The 15,641-nt window shown below is 39.4% G+C and overlaps 1 protein-coding gene across 2 annotated transcripts in view; it reads right to left on the reverse strand.

Moving 5' to 3' along the window:
• The window catches only part of SCAPER (S-phase cyclin A associated protein in the ER), a 549,552-nt gene that overhangs the window by 533,647 nt on the left and 264 nt on the right, over positions 1-15,641 (reverse strand). Inside the window, exons 2-3 of one of the 2 annotated variants that reach the window (XM_042988320.1) lie at positions 15,273-15,475; positions 11,685-11,781 (exon numbers count right to left, since the gene is read on the reverse strand). The gene's annotated coding sequence lies outside the window, so the exon portion shown is untranslated. The remainder of the gene's footprint in view (positions 1-11,684; positions 11,782-15,272; positions 15,476-15,641) is intronic. The other variant, XM_042988321.1, reaches the window with a different exon arrangement.

Below are 15,641 nucleotides of genomic sequence, written 5' to 3' on the forward strand. Positions count from 1 at the left end.
TATGGGAGAGGTATGTGGATAGATCTCTCGAAATTGGCCAGTAGGATGAGGATTTTTGCTTCTCATGTGAATGCTTATCAAAAGGCATTCACTGAAGAGAGGGCTCTCAATATAACCACGTGAACGACCCACTCACTTCATGAACTATGGTCAGATCCTTTATTAAGCCACCTCAGCCTGGTTCAGTGGGCCTGTGTACTATAGCCATGGAAGCAGGGGTGAGAATCATCAGAGAATAACTGACCTAGTAGATTGGTGGAATGGCCTACTGAAGTCATAATTACAGCACCCCCATAGGATAATAACACCCCTGTGAGACACAGTGCTGTCCTACAGAATGGAATACTGTATTTGCTTTGAGCTAGTGACCAACAGATGGTGCTGTTTCTCTTACAGCCAGAACACCTAGGTTCCGGAAACCTAATGACCCACTGACAAAGTCCACAACCTTAGACCCTTCTAGAGGTCTTAGTTCCTCTTTTAGTTTGGGTTCTTGTCCTAAGACAGGTCTTGGGTGCAAATTGTTTGTTTGGGCAATGATCCTAGTAAACACAAGTGAGGAAGAAAGGAAAGTGAGCCAGAGAAGGGAGAAAAACCAATAAACGTGTGACAATGAGTAGATGAGCACTGTAGGCAACTAAAGCTCAATCTCACCAAAAACCCTCTGAAAAACAGTATGAAATAAGCTTCAGAATTGTCCTTTTGGGGTACAAGAAACCAAGGAATATACCCAACAACTCCTACTCACAGGACATTAACTTTCTCACATTCCTGGGCTATAATTCCCTTTGGCAGAGTGCCAGAGAAAGCCCACCAGAAGAGACAAGAGAAGGGAGAAAGCTGTCATTGTTCAGGGAACTCTCCATTGCGGCTGCAGATGAACTCAGGTGGACTGATAGGACATGGAGAGAGGCATCCACCTCATCTGCTACAGTCCCAAGGGAGGTATGCTTTCATGAGAGTACACAATAATGAATGAGAAAAAGAAACTGCCACCTGACTATTTTGGGGCCTCATGCCACTGAACCAATAGCCAGAGGAGAGGTTACAATACTGGATGAAGCAGTAAGTCCAATTAGCAATGAAGACAAAGAGGACCCTATCTGGTACCCAGGGGAATCAATGGGGTGCCTCTGTTTTTCCATCTCCAATTGAAAAGTTTAAAGGAAAACCCCCAAAAAAGGCAAAACCCAATAAAGGCAAGACCAGTAGGATTCAGATCCTTCAAGAATGAAGGTTTAGGTCACTACCCAGGTAAAAACAACAAACAGTCAAGCACTAACTAAGGACAACAGAAGCATGGAATGAATAGCGAAAGAAGGAAGTGATAAATATCAACTCTGCTCTTATGACCAGTTATAGAAATTACTAACAGCTATGCATATTTGTGTTATGTATATTTTAATATAATCATTTCTTTTTTTTCTCCTTCTTCCTACTAATTTACACAAAGAATGTCAATGGTATTAACTTTGCCAATAAGTTCAGATGTTACCAGACTATAAGAAACACAGTTTACTGGGAAAGACTGAATTTCCTACAGATGATGGACTTTAAGATGGCAATGATGACTTATCTCACCCAGGTTGAGGAGATGATGAGGGCATCTTCATTTGTGTGAAGCACAGCTGCATCCTGTTAGAAAGAAGCATGAAACTGTAATAAAGGAGGTAAATATTTTGAATAGCTAATGATGTGGACTGTGACACTTATTTGCCTTTTGCTCTTGGCCCGTTCCCTGATCTTCCTCTGCTCTGCTCTCAGGGAACTACATTTCCTGGCATCCCTTGGCAAGTGGCTTCCAGGTAGATTTGGCCAGTGAGAGGCCCTGACAGAGTACTGAAAGGTGGAAGGAAGGGACAATCAGGGTATTATGCTCTCTCACTCTTTTCTCAGGCAACATGTCCATTAGTGGCTATATTTCCTCCATATCTCCAGCTCTCTCCAAACAATCTAGAAGGTGGTAAAAGCAAGTTCTCCCCTGGAGCTTCTGGAGCCAGTATGGCCCTCCCAACACCTTCATTTCAGCCCAGTCAAACTGAATTGAGACTTCTACCTCCAAAACTGTAAAAGAGTAAATATATGTTGTTTTAAGCCACTAAGAGTATCATAATTTATCACTGTAGCCATAGGAAATCAATAAAGGAACCAACATTTTCTTTGTGTACTTTTATATACCTGCATTCTATGTGTATTATCTAATTTAATCCTCACAACAACACTAGGAGATAGGTATTTTAAAGATAAACAAATCAAGATATAGGGAAACTAAGGAACTTGTTCTAGGTGTTATATTTAGTAAGAGGCAAATCCAGGGTCACCTGACTATAAAATCCTCGCTCTTTCCATAATGTCACCCAGATCTCCTCACCAATCTGGGCTTTGGTTTCTCCACTTTCCTTCTACTACATGACCCCAAAAGTCACAGGGTACCTGGAAAATGAATTAATCTGTTATTGCCACCTCCAGAGGGAGGAAAGTCCAAGTTAGTCATGTGACTGCCATTTTCTTGGGCAGAAAATTGCTCAGAGGATCAGTGATTCTGGAGCAGTCAACCAAGGTGTACTTCATTCCATTCCCTCAGAATACTAAATTTAATCCTCTAAATTTAATCTCACAGAGAAGAGGTGCTGCCACCTCCATCCATCCAAGAAGAGCAGCTTGGTATCAGAAAGGAGTGGAGGTTTGCACACTGGGCACACTGGTGTCTAACTTCGGCAACTTCATGAATGGGGATGCCATTGTGGTGCATGCTGGGGATCAACTCCATCTCTGTGGGCTATCTTCCTTCATTGCAAAGCCTGGATAGCAGAAAACTACTTTTTTCAGACTCCTTTGCAACTAGGTTTCTGAATGTGAATTAGTTTCTGATAATGGGATAAACTCATGAAATATGACAAGCAGAAGTGAGATGAAGCTGAAAATCACCTTTTTACCCTTTATACTATCAAGAAAACTTGTGAAAATGTGAATTTTTTTCTGCAGCTGAATTCCCATAGCCATTTTCCAGCTTTCTGAGTGCCAAGAGGCAGTGAAGTCATCCATGGTGGTAGAGGCAACAGCTTCTTAATTACAGTTTCCAGACCCCTGGTCCAAAACTATATAGGTGTGTCTTGAATAATTCAAATGATGACCTCAGAATGTTGCTGATGGTCCAGTTCTGTATTTTTTCTGGGAATAATTTCCAGTGGCCCAGCCTAGATCTTGCTCTCCTAGACCTTATATGCATCAGTTTCTTGTAATAAGTTTCTTCCTATAAAAAGTACATGGAATGGTTTCTAATTTCTGCATTGAACCATGAAAGATATACCTTTCAACTGAAAAAGTGAATATGACAAATTCAACTTAGAATATATTTAATTTGAGGGGGGCCTAGGTGGCTCAGTCGGTTCAGCCCAAGTCATGATCTTGTGGTTTGTAAGTTTGACACCACAGCTGTGCTGTCCGCACAGAGCCTCTTTCCAAACCACTGTTCCCCCTCTCTCTCTGCCCCTCCCCCACTTGCTCTCACTATCTCAAAAATAAACATTTAAAAATATATAAAATTTTAAAAAGAACATATTTAATTTGAGTTGCCACTAAAGTGTACAGATCCAATTGTTCAACAAATATTTATGAGCATATACCATATCTCAGAAACTGTGCTAGCCAGTGAAGAAAGACCAGTGAAAAAGAGATATAGCTACCCTTTTAAGTGGCTTAATTCAGGTTAGAGAGGCAGATACATAATCAGGAATAGTGTTATAAATACTCTGGTAGGTAGAGTACCCTCTATTATAAAGAGTACATAAGAGAGTCATCTAACCCAAAGTTGGGGCCCAGGAACATATCAGGGAGGAAGTGATAGCTCTGAGACTTTGAATTAATCAGAGTTCACAGAAGCTAACACTGATTCATTTAAGCAGAAAATAAATTTGTTTAACTGATACAGGAATTTGAATGTGGACTATACTTTAGATAATAGTGTTATATCAATGTTACATTTTCCGATTTAAACATTTTTTTTTAATGTTTATTTATTTTTGAGACAGAGGGAGACAGAGCATGAATGGGGGAGGGTCAGAGAGAGAGGGAGACACAGAATCTGAAGCAGGCTCCAGGCTCTGAGCTGTCAGCACAGAGCCCGACACGGGGCTCGAACTCACGGACTGTGAGATCATGACCTGAGCCAAAGTTGGACGCTTAACCGACTGAGCCACCCAGGTGCCCCTACATTTTCTGATTTAGATAAATGTATGGTAGTTATGTAAAAGAATATTCATGTTTTTAGGAAATATACACTGAAGTATTTTGGGGTATGGAGCTATGTTTACAACTTACTATCAGATGGATCAGAGAAAATATGTGCATGTGTGTATGTGTGTGTGTGTGTTGCAAAAATGGTTAAGGAACTCCCATATTCCTTTCATTTAAATTTACCAATTGTTTACACTTTGCTTCATTTCCTTTACCATTCTTCCCAGTGCTTGCTCTCTTCCACCCCCACCCCCCACTTTCTCCCTGTCCTAAGGGCATATGGCTCCTTAACTATTCTTACAATTTTGCTGACAAGTATGAAATTATACAAAAATCAAATTTTGCAAACCAAAAAAAAACATGACATAGGAGCTGTTCCAAGAATTTCCCAGTGCTACCCAGCCAGAAACATACCCAAATTCACACCCCAAAACTTGTCATTGAAAGCACTACTTCTGCCCAAGGAACTTGATCCTTCTGTAATGCTGCTGAGAATTCCCCACAGTCCTCCTGTGGCTTACTCCTGATATAGAGTATTGGAAGATTGTGTCTGGTTAGTGGTGGGTCCTAGATCATGCACCCATACCCTTACTGTAAGGAAGGTAAGAAAATATTTGCCATTTTCAACTTCTAGAGTAAGAGGCAGATTTAAGGTGGGGAATTCTCCAATCATCGAAATCATCCAATCATCCAATCATCCATGCTAGATGGAAAAAAAGTGACAATATTCACTAGAGCTCACTTCTTTGCTGCCCCTGTCCAATATTAACATAACTCTTCTTCCTGTATTTAATCCTGCAGAAGAAAAAATTAAAATGTGCTCACTCCCTCCCTAAAAGAATGATAACCTCAAATCCCATTGGTAGCTGAATACAGTTTGACTCTCTGTATGGTATTCAGTCCTCATCTAGTCCCATCAAGATCCTCTCAGAATTCTGTAACCCATGAGTGAACTTGTAAAGCTAAGCACCACCAGCATGCCCTGGAAGAAAGGGATGGAAAAGAAAATAAAACTAGTTTAAAGTATATGCAGAGCAGAACATGTGAGAAAATTAGGCAGATTCTATAAGCTTTATTTCTGCAAATAGTCACAAGACTGGAATTGATATTTCTAACCTTTATCCTCCACCACTCATTTCATGTTCTCTTGCCCAGAGCAACAATTCCAGCTGGTCAGGCTTCATTACTTGTTTGAATGACCCAAACCTTCATTCCCAAGGGATCTGAGCCTTTGATAGCCTTGCCCACTTAAGATTGTTGGAGTCTTCCATTTACTTTACCACTGGACATGGCAGTAATAAGGGTGACCCCAAGGAGATCTGTGAGTCCCAGCTGTAGTCTGTTAAGCCCCTGACACTTATCAGTGACACTATCTCTTCTTTTTTTTTTTTTAATTTTTTTAACGTTTATTTATTTTTGAGACAGAGAGAGAGACAGAGCATGAATGGGGGAGGGTCAGAGAGAGAGGGAGACACAGAATCTGAAACAGGCTCCAGGCTCTGAATTGTCAGCACAGAGCCCGACGCGGGGCTCGAACTCACGGACTGCGAGATCATGACCTGAGCCGAAGTCGGACACCCAACCGACTGAGCCACCCAGGCGCCCCAACACTATCTCTTCTTGATAGGGACGATCAATCACCCGAGTCAGTACCTTTTTTGAACTGTTTTTCTAGTGATAGAAAGAACTTCAAGCACCCAGGTGGCAGTCTTAATTTCCAATTCAGAGGACCTGAATTGGACCTGCCTCTGGCAGAAGCATTTCTCTCATGCATACCAAAACCTCTAAACTAGCCCATCAAGGATCATGGAAAGAAAACCAAATTTTTTTCTAATTTGCGTTATGTATGAAAGATACACTTCCAGGGTGCTTGGGTGGCTCAGTTGGTTGAACATCTGACTCTTGATTTCAGATTGGGTCATGATCTCGTGGTTGGTGCGATTGAGCCCCACTTGGGCTCTGCACTGAGTGGAGCTTGCTTGGGATTCTCTGTCTCCCTTTCTCTCTGCCCCTCCTGCTCAAGTGCATGCTCTCTCTCTTGCTCACTCTCTTTCTCTCTCTCAAAATAAATATATAAACTTAGGGGCACCTGGGTGGCTCAGCAGGTTAAGCGTCTGACTTCAGCTCAGGTCATGATCTCACGATTTGTGGGTTCGAGCCCCGCATCGGGCTCTGTAATGACAACCAGAGCCTGGAGCTTGCTTCAGGTTCTGTGTCTCCCTCTCTCTCTAGCCCTCCTCAACTTGTGCTCTCTCTCTTTCTCTCTCACTCTCACTCTCAAAAATAAATAAACATTAAAAAAATTTAATAAATAAATAAACTTTAAAAAAAAAGGTATACTTCTCACTTCCATCTTGGAACCTATACTTTTACAATGGAAAAAGAAAATAAGACTATATCTTGACTGCTGACTTAGAGGACACCTTGAAAAGTAGCACCTTAACCTTGGAAAATCTTCTGGCCAGCATTATTTTAGTTTTCAATAGGCCATCTATAAGACCATTTGTTTCTGGGTGATGGAATAAATGATAAGACCAGCAAATCCCATAGATATCAGTTCATTGCCTTAACTCTTTCACCATAAAGTGTGTTTTCTTTGCCAGAAGCAATATTACATGGGATACCATGAAGGTGTATAAGATATTTAAGGGCTATGGATGATGGTATGGTCTAAGGCATGGTGGGCAGGGATATTGAATGGTACCATCAGACAGCAATCATCCAAAGACTACCATATATCCCACTTCAATTCTAAGCATCCTACTTCCTAATTGATGCTTTAATTTTCACATGAGAGAAAGGCTATGAATTCAATAAGTGCTTAAATTCAACAACTGAAATTTAAATCTGGTTTTCAGCCATCTACAGGTATAGAAAGCTGATGGTTTTCAGTCCATACCTCCAGTCATGGTCAATGCCCAACACAATTCATTGAAAGATCACATAGGCTGGTGTGTTGGTTATGTTTTTAGTTAATAGTAATTACTATAAAGATGATATTTGGTTAAAGCAAAAAGTGTACAAAACAAATGATGGATTTAGTACTAGGTATCAGAAAGCAAAATTTAAAAAAAAAACAGAAAAAGTAAATAATTGGAAATAATAATTTCTCAGTTGAATCCTTCTCCAACAGAGGGTTCAAAATACTATATTTAAGTTCCTGAATATAGATCATAACTATAGATCATCTGCATCAACTAGCTACCAATACAATGCTTCTGATGCTTGATGAGCCCTTTATTTTGTTTTCACCATGTGATCATCCAGCTTGTGTTTGAAAATCTAAGATGACAGGAAATTCAACCTAATCTGAGGCCACTCTAAAAGCTAAAAGTTCTCCCTATAAATGGATTTTCTTGTTACTGTAATTTATACCCTTGAAACTAATTTCACATCTTGAAGTTTTTCATATTTCATTGTTAATGAGGTTTCTACAAACGCACATAATCTTTCATATAGAAAGTGAGTTAAAATGCCTTAAAAGTATAAATATAGTTATGCATGCCAATATATACTGTGATTCAAGTTTAATGGTTTTTATAACAGTTGAAGTCCAGGTGTTGTTTCCTATAATAACTTAGGGTCATATGGTCTTCCCAGGTATTAAATATCAATTGGATAAATGACTACTTTCTTACATTGGAGAAAGAATTGGGTGCAGGTAGTTTATTTGGGAGAAATTTTAAGTAAGCTTCCTTGAAATAGGTATTTGTTTGCATGTAATTTATTGAGAATGCACTCAGAAGAGACAGAGAAGTGGGGGAGGAAAGCAGGATAGGCAAGGAACTATGGAATAATGGGATTCCAAGTGAAATCTAGTTTCAACCTCATCCTACAAGAAGCTGGGGAAGTATAAAGTGCACAAAGATCTTGTCTTGCCTTGAAACAAGGGAGTAGAATTTTTGTACCCTTGCCCCCAATCAATTATTTGTCACAGTTTATGAAATGGGAGGTTGGTCAAACTCCAGGAACCTCCAGCCCCAGAGGATTTAAATATACAAGGGAAATCCTCCAGAGAAAGTTGCAGGTATGGTGCATTACTTCAAGTACCTATGGCTGCTGGGTAGTGGATACTACCCAACCAAACTGGGAAAAGGGATCTCAGAAGATCTGGGCAGAGCATCAACGATATCTGCAAAGACTACCTCTTGTACCGTTCAGATCCGAGTGCTTTACACATTGGGTTCACTCTACTCTGTCATGTCTTTCTCAAGGATTCTGGTGAATTACAATTTCTGGCAAAATAGAAGAAAGGAGTCTTTGTGAGATGAGCTACAGTCTCTCCTCTGTAGCGGGACCCAAGGCCATCGATGATATTCATCATCTTTCTCCTCTACCATCCAATCTAGATTCTCCTCATCCGCAGGTAGTACTTCTGCTGGTCTACATGGTTTGTTTCGTGAGGTGACCCAATCCTCATCTCTGGGGAGCCTGAGCTCCCGATTACCATGCCCTTATTAGGAATAGTTCCATTTATAGTTAAAATTGCCATGAGTATGAAGAGACTCTTTAGTGGATCACCCAAGTGCCAAACATTTCTGCCTATCCCCACTGTGCAGCAGCAGACCTGTCTCCTCATGATTTCCTTCACAAGGTTATAACTCCTTTCTACTGGCACAAAGAACCCAAAGTAGTAAGGAGGCAGTCATAGTATTAAGTTCAGTGGGATTCTTTGTTTCCTGGTATTGGTATCCTCTTTCCAGAAAGCAGGATATACAGAACCATAAGACCTAAAGTTATGGAGACAAAAAACCTAAATTCTTCAAATGGGTTTCTAAGAATGACAGTGAATGGAGCTGCTCCTACTTCCACTCTCTGGTTCCCGACCCATGTATTGTACTGACTGGGGAACCAGAACCACAGAATGATTGTTGGTTGAAGGAATAAAGAAAGATAGAGACCATCCTCACAAAATATCATCATAGCCAGATGTTCATTCTTTACCAAGGCACAATAGCATACGTAGAGATACTTTTCAAATGGTTAAAATAGAGTTTAACTCTATTTTCAAAGAAAATTCTCTGCTATAGACCTCATGGCTTTACTATAGAACCCAAGTGGTCTGTACTATGACTCTCCTACTGGGACTTGCTAGGGTAAATATGTAGGTAATAAATAAATGTTGATTTAAAAAAAATTATTTTTATTTTAGGAAGAGAGATCATGCATGCAAGTTGGGGAGAGGGTCAGAAGGAGAAAGAGAAAATTTGAAGCAGGCTCCATGCTCAGAGCAGAGCTTGATTGTGGGGCTCTATCCTACAACACTAGGATCATGACCTGAGCCGAAATCAAGAGTCCGATGCTCAACCAACTGAGCCACCCAGGCACCTCTGATTTGTGAAATAACAACAACAACAACAACAACAACAACAACAACGTCTTGTAGAGTCTAACATGTAGAAAGAATTATACTACATAACAACAACAGCATTAAGGCATGTGGTGGGTAGTAAATGTTATTAAAGGATTCTAAGATCCCTGCACTATTCAGAGAGTGGTGAAAGTCCTATCTTATATTAGAGAAATTTTCAGAAATCAAAGATCAAGGTTATAATCTCTTTGATAACAAACACTAAAGGAACAGTAAATCAATGTGTAACTAGCACACGAATAAGAGAAAAAACAAAATAATGAAAAGAAAATGAATTTTAAAAAGGCAAGAAAAAGGAACATAGAACATATCAGACAGGTAGAAAAGAAATAGTAAGATGATGGATTTAAACCCAATCTCTCAGTCACTATATCAAAAATAAGTAAATTAGAAGGCAAAAATTTTGAAAACTAAATATAAATATTCAATCATTGCTGTTTCAAGAAATACACCTTAAATACAAAGATACAATGAGGCTAAAAGTAAATGTATAGAAAAATGTATACCTGCAAACAGTAATGAAAAGAACCCTGATGTAGTTATACTAACATCAGACAAGGTAGTCTTTATGACAAAAAACTTTAAAACTAAAGATAACATTTCATAATGTCAAAATGTCAATCTACCAGAAAGATAATAAAAATCATGTAGCTGTATGTCCTTTTTATTTATTTATTTATTTTGAGAGAAAGGGAGAGAGAGAGAGAGAGAGAGAGAAAATCCCAAGCAGGCTCTGCACTGTCAGCACAGAGCTGATGCAAGGCTTGAACCCACAAACCGAGAGATCATGACCTGAGACGAAATCAAGAATTGGATGCTTAACCAACTGAGCCACACAGACACCCCAGAACTGTAGGTCCTTACTAACATAGCTTCAAATATATATGACAAAAATTGACAAAACTTAAAAAAGTAGAGAAATAACCAGAGTAGGAGATTATGAAACCTATCTCTCAGTAACTGATAAAACAAGCAGGCAAAATACCAGTAGAGTCATAAAAGATCCATACTGTGCAATGAACGAACGTTACCTAATTGATACACATAGAAAATTGCAATCAACAACTTCAGAACACAGATTATTTTTGCCCCAAGGCACCAGGTGGGGGAACTCTTTAGAAGAAGACATGGGGAATAGGAGTCCAAGAACTGGCCTCTGTAACAGAATAAATAACAGATACAATCATGTCTGTCTTTTCCCCTTGTATTCCAATTCCACTCTCCTACTGAGTGCTGGGGAGAGAGGGCATGAGAGATACCTTTCACTTTGGGTATTATGAGTAAAATGTAAGGATAGAGACCAGGAGCCATATTTTGGAGGAGATTCAAAGGTATAGTTTGTTATACTCAATTCCAAAGCATATGTTCATAGAGGTGAGATGGATCTAGGCCAAGCAGCATTTGTGGTGGGAGGTGAAGACATGCAACAAGAAAGGGAGAAAATAAGGAAAAGCATATCAGGCAAAAGTTCATTACAGAGAACTGACACAAAGAAATTCCTGAGATGGAATGCAGATATTTGGTGAGGATTTTTACCTTGTCCCCAGACCTTGTAGGACATTCTAGGCTATGCTCCTCTGTTTCTTCAAGCTATTTCATTGATAGTAGTACCTTCCTTTGTATCTTAGTTTTGCATAAAGCATCTCTGCCTTCAAAAATATGTATAACACATACAGAAAAACTCTCGAAAGTTAAACACCAATGTTAATAGCAGTTATTTTTAAGAATGTGATTTGTGATCATTGTTTTTTGCTTATTTGTATATACTGACTTTCCTAAAATAAACAAGCATGCATTATATATATCCTTTGTTTCTGCACTACATTGCAGTACAAGCCTTTTTTTTTTTAAACAGAAACCAACCTCAAAGGCCCACAGACCTGAGTTTGATCTTGAATCCAAAAAACTGAAGCCCAAATCATTCACAAGTCCCAGAACACCATCTTGTGATGGAGCTGCAATCATAGCAACTGTATTTTCTCTTTGTTGGTTGGATCTGAGAACATGTAGGGCTTGCATGCATGGTGTGACTATAAAGCAATCCTGAGTTTTCATCCTATAATCACCCAAAACTTACACATTCAGGAAGTACTGTCTTTCAGAGAAGCCACTCTGCTCATATCAGTTTTGGATTTCCTCTGACAAAATTGTCTTCAGAGCTGGTTTAGTAATGCCTAAAGAAAATGAATTCCGTTATAATTCATTAAAACTCCTGTTTTAGTCCACAATCTTACTCTTCTGGTTCCTTGTCTCACTGCCTTCTTCAGCTAAGTTTCATCCCTTCCTTCTTTGTACTCATTGTTTTTACTGCCACTGTGTTTGACTAAGCCTTCAAGGACCTATTGTTGAGAACCTGAGGAATAGAGTGTGGGAAAGGGTTCTGAGGCTTAATAAAGACTGGGACTTGGGGAGGGGTACTGAGAGGGGGCTGGACAGTTTGAGTGTGGGGCCCAAAGGTACGGTGACATTATAATTTATCACCCCATTCTGGAACTTTTGAGAGTGAGAGGGGACATGATTAACAATTATGCCAGGTCAACCAAGATATGCATTTACCCTATGGATTTAGGGAACAAATCAGGGAAGGAATCTGACTAGTATCTGTCCACTTGGGCTGCCTTTAGAGCCAGAGATGGGTGTAACTGGCCTGGGGCCATAAATGTGAATTGCCGGATATAGAGGATGCCTTTTATTTGAGGACAGAGCTGTCATTACATTTGATCATTGGGACAAATTCATGTTTAATTTAAGGAACTTTCATTCAGCAAGAAACAATAACATTGAATTTTTTGGAATTATATAGATTATTAAGATTTTATGACTACTTACACACTTGGAAATGAAAATATTTTCTAAGTAGTATAACACTCCTACCCACCTTCATATTTTCTGTCACCTTCTAGGACTCTACTGTGACCCTGGAATTTTCACATCTCCTCTCCTCAAAAGACTAATAAAAGATTAACAACCGGCAAAATCCCTGTAATTGTGTGATCATTCAGTCTAAGTTGTTCCTTCATTCACTGCCCTATAGTCTGTTCTTTTGTCCTGTGTTTTCCAACTTTGGAAAAGCTACAAATTCATGGAATTTGTTGGCTTTTCCACTTAAGTTGTTTATTGTGCCAAAAATCATTCATTTCCATGGACCTTGGCTTATAACACAAATGCCCACACTATGTATGTTAAGAATTGCTTTGTTTTGTAAGCCACTGTCATCATAACACACATTTTACCCAACTCAAGAAGAAATCTATAAATGTCCCCTTCTAACTCTCCTATCTCCATACTTCTAAAAGAATGTCACTATAGCAGAATTCATTCATTCCACAAAAATTTATTGAGCTCCTCTTACTAGTAGGGACACTAGTGAAATACAGGCACAATCACACATTTCCTGACCTCAAGGCTCCCATGTTCTTGTAGTAGTGTCAACAAATAGTCACAGTAGATTGTGCTAAATGCTGTACCAAAGAACATGTGTACAATGTTGGGACAATGAGGAAACAGAGAGACCTAAGAGATTAAAAATTTTAGTTGTCAGGGAGTTGGAAAAGGCCTCATTTAGGAAACACTTGTGTTGGGTCTGGAAGGTTGAGTAGGAATTCTCTAGGGAAAAAGAAAGGAAAGTAAAAAACTTAAGCTTCTTCTATGGATCAGATATATAGATTATTTAATATACTTATCACACAAAACTTATCAGTTTTATATTATTCCATTTTTCTACAGGGTCAAAAACAAGATTAAGCCATTTGTTCAAGGTTACATAGGGAGTAAGCTATGGAGACTGAAGATTCAAACTCTGTATGTGTGATTCCAAGATTGTCTGTGTTCTTTCCATGGCACCATACTGCTTTCCAGCAGGGCAGAAGGGCATATGATTAGTAATTTTTAATGCTATATGATGTCATCTTTATAGCCAAAACTTATCTATGATGAGAGAGGTCAGAATAGTAACTACATTTAGCAGAGATGATATCTAGGGAGCAGGAGGGAGTTTTTTGGGGTGCCGGGCAGGTTTCAAAGGTGTATATATATCTAAAAGTTCATTGAGCTGTACACATAAGATTTGTGCACTGTACTATATATAAATTATACTTCGAATACAAATAAAAACAAATTTTCTACGTGCTATGACTTTTATAGGTCAAGAAAGTTGATCTCCAGATTCTCATAATGCCTTTTTTTTTTTTTTTTATGAACAGGCTGCTTATTTTAGATACTTATTTTTCCCTGAATAAAATGGACTAATTACAAATAACGACAATGCATCCATCTTGCCTCTCTTAAGCACAGGTCGTTACTGTAATCTGCCCCCTAACAATTCTGACTGCCAAGATCATAAAATTGTGCATTTAAGAGATGAAGAGTTGTTTAGAAACTTCTACAAGTGTTGCTACCATGGATCTTTTTGAGACTCTGATGAAAGCAAAACTATAGACCTCCTCCCCAGAAATGTACATATGCACACAATTTTGCATGAGATTTTGAGATTATCACACCATTTAGGAACCCTTAGCAGCCCTAAATTCTCAAATTAAGATCCTCAGAGCTAACCCAATCCTTTTGCAACAGAGGAAAAAAATAGGCACAAGGAGGAAAAGCAGCCTGCTTAGGGGCTGAGGGAAGACAGAACCCAAGTGTTCTGATGCTCAGACATTTGTCTGTTCACCACTGCCTCTTTAGATATCGTTAGATTCCCTTTGCCCCAAAACCCCCACCTGTAGAGCCCTTGAGACCGGAAGAACTTCTATAATACCTTTTATCCTAACCTTTGTAATTGGAATCACATCAGAAGCTAGTCAAAGTTTACCTTGCACTTACTGGAGAACAATAGGTACAAAGCTGAGTTAGAGACATTTGTGTCTCTTTTTTTCACAGACTGCCTGAAAACCCAGAACTGAAGTTAAAATTAAAATGGCTTGGTGATAAAAGTTTTTTCCTTCTTTTCTGTTTGTTTTAGAGAAATCAACTCTAGAGCCTACACTTAGACTCTGAAACTTAAAACTTTATTCTGCATTGCTCCTTATAACGCTGAAAAGATCCCATTTGAACTTAGTCTACTCTGTAAACCTTTCAATGGTCTCTGACTAAAAACAATAAAATTCCATCTTGACCCAGGAAATTTGTCTGATTTGTGCCCACTCAGTTTTTCAGTTTGGAACAGGATTCTTACTCCCAATCCAAATAGAAACTGTGGGAAGTGAAAGAGAACCCAGAAAGCCTTTTCTTCCGTGTGAAAAGGCCTGATCCTAAGTGGAGCAGTCAATGAAAGAAAAGGGCTCAAGCTGCAGCCCACAAATTTTTTTTGTGTTTAGTGTGGATGAGGTACAGAAATTACGTAGACCTGTAGGCACACATGGAATAGAAGCTACGAGTACATGCATTCTATTCATCAAGGTTTTCCTAGGTACTTTCTAAGCTATGCCACCTGTCCATTCATCTACTTTTTCACCCACATGGATGTAAGCTCACATTTATTGAACACTTTACCATATGCTGCAGCTACTGTTCTAAACGCATTATTTTATTTAATATAATCTTCACAACTCTTTAAGGTCAATTGACGTCCATTTTATAAGTAAGCAAACAAGTTTTCAAGGGCCAAGGAACTTTGCCATGGTCACAGAACCTGTAAGTCACGAAATTGAGCATCAGCTACAAATACCTGACTTCAGCAGCTGGGTTTGTTCTTCCTGCTCTGGTGAAATAAATAAGTAGACATACACTTGAAGACTGGGAAATGCATACTGTTGGTTGGTTCCTCAAGATAAACATTTTTCTAGGTACCATATTTTTTTGATCCAAATCTCCAGCTTTTCTCGAGGGCGGATGGACACACGGAGTGAGGAATTTCTGCCATTAACAAGACTGACGGGAAAAGACAGGGAGGGAGTAAGGTGGGGTCGTGCTTTCTGAGGGTTTCTTGGCGCAGACGAAGGCGCCCGCGGGGGTCTCGCCTCCCGGCAGCCACCGCTAGCGCTGTGGAGCTTTCGGACCGGCAGCAGACCGCCACATCGCCGCGGCCCTCCCCCAG

Source organism: Panthera tigris, chromosome B3, assembly GCF_018350195.1.
Source record: "Panthera tigris isolate Pti1 chromosome B3, P.tigris_Pti1_mat1.1, whole genome shotgun sequence".
Lineage (NCBI taxonomy): Eukaryota > Metazoa > Chordata > Mammalia > Carnivora > Felidae > Panthera > Panthera tigris.